General features: G+C 48.2%; 1 pseudogene; it reads right to left on the bottom strand.

Moving 5' to 3' along the window:
* Window positions 1-660: 660 nt before the first annotated feature.
* Window positions 661-1,403, bottom strand: LOC124503933 (formin-binding protein 1-like; annotated as a pseudogene).
* Window positions 1,404-1,858: the final 455 nt, after the last annotated feature.

The raw sequence follows: 1,858 nt of genomic DNA, 5'->3' as shown, positions 1-1,858 counted from the left end.
TGACTTTCTTTTATTGCGTCTTCCTTCTTTGTTGAGGTGGAAGATTACTGAAATCGTCTGGTGTTGCACCCCCTGAACTTTCGGCTTTTGAAGCCGCGACTTTGGGGTTTGAATATCATGAATTCACCGAAGCAACGAGCTCCTTTTTCCCTTCGGGAGGCTTATTTATTCTTGGGAACCGCCATAACTTCTTTTGGATTTGCTAACAGATTTGACCTCTGGTTTGCCTTCTCTGGAATGGGAAAGATTGTTATCAGACACAGTACACTTCTTTGGCTGAGCGTTGTCCTCAGATGTCTCCTGGAGGCTCAAACCCTGACCTGACAGTTTCTTTTCTTTTTTTTTTTTTCAACGTTTATTTATTTTTGGGACAGAGAGAGACAGAGCATGAACGGGGGAGGGGCAGAGAGAGAGGGAGACACAGAATCGGAAACAGGCTCCAGGCTCCGAGCCATCTGCCCAGAGCCTGACGCGGGGCTCGAACTCACGGGCCGCGAGATCGTGACCTGGCTGAAGTCCGACGCTTAACCGACAGCGCCACCCAGGCGCCCCATGATCTGACAGTTTCTATTAGCAGCTGTGACATTTTCCCTATCACTGATTCAACTGCCTTTATGATTCTCTCTGAGAACTTTCCATTGACTGCTTATTGCTCGTGAATCAACCTCTGCACGTCTTCAGTGATTCTCCAGTTCTCACCATCCTTCTCGCATCCATCTCTTGTATTTTCTGCAAGATGTTGGAAATACGAGGATGGTAATATTCACGCAGCTCGTGGTAGAATTTCTCAGAATTGATGAGTATTCTTCTTTGTCCTCTGCCGTTGGCGACGCTTTTGAGCTTGTTGGTGTGCCTTTTCTCCATCTACTTTTAAAAACATTCCTGTCGGCGTCGTTTTCTCAAAACATTGCTGTGCTCTGCCAGTCCTTTTACGGTCTGGCTCAAATCATCTTTTACTTGACTTAGGTTTCTTCCAGCAAGTATGTATCTTCTGTGCATCGTGGAAGTGCAATTTCCACACCCGTGCAGGTCTTGAACATAGCATGCTACCTCTGCAGTGATCTGTGAGGTCAAGTTCTGGCAGTTGGGTTAGTGCTGCCCGGCGTGATCACTCAGTACGCTCACAGGGTGTAAACATGATGTATGCCTGCATTCTTCTTCCTCCTTCGACTTCTTTTTGGGTTGGTATTTGTTCAAAAGATCCTGAGTTGCTCTGTATAGCTGAGTTTAATCTCTGTCCCTTCCCTGACAAATGTGATGTATTTCTCAAGAATACCAGTTTCCCACTGTGTGTGGTTTTCTGAGTCAAACTGATCCCTCGGTCCCCCTCTCCAGGTGCAGGGGGTGAGAAGGGGTGCTCCCGGGGGGACAGCTACGGTGGGTCCCTCCCTGGCCACACCCATCCCACCCCCTCGTCTCGTGCATCATGTAGCTGCTCCCTTCCGGGTATCCTCAGGCCCCTGCCCCTTCACTCCTTACCTGCCCACCAGCCCTGCACCTTGTGTGCTTTAATTTGTAAATGACCAGGAAGCAGACTTGGACAAATGGAAAATGTAACCTTGTTCTTGAATAGAAGGACTCAACTGTATAAACATGTCAGTTTTTTTTTTTTATTTACTTGTTTTGAGAGTAAGAAAGCACGCATGGGTGGGGGAGGCGCAGAGAGAGAGGGAGAGAGAGAGGGGGAGAGAGAGAGAGAGAGAGAGAGAGAGAGAGAATCCAAAGCAGTTCTCTGAACTTTTCAGTGCAGAGCCCAGAGCAGGGCTCAATCTAATGAACTGTGAGATCATGACCTGAGCCAAAATCAAGAGTCGGTCGCTTAACCAACTGAGCCACCCAGGCGTCCCCAAAACCCAAA

Source organism: Lynx rufus, unplaced genomic scaffold (genome assembly GCF_022079265.1).
Source record: "Lynx rufus isolate CCGP_SWC_20201006 ecotype Redwood Valley unplaced genomic scaffold, mLynRuf1.p SCAF_8, whole genome shotgun sequence".
Lineage (NCBI taxonomy): Eukaryota > Metazoa > Chordata > Mammalia > Carnivora > Felidae > Lynx > Lynx rufus.
Note: the sequence above shows the minus strand (reverse complement) of the source record. Positions and strands in the feature narration are given on the sequence as shown.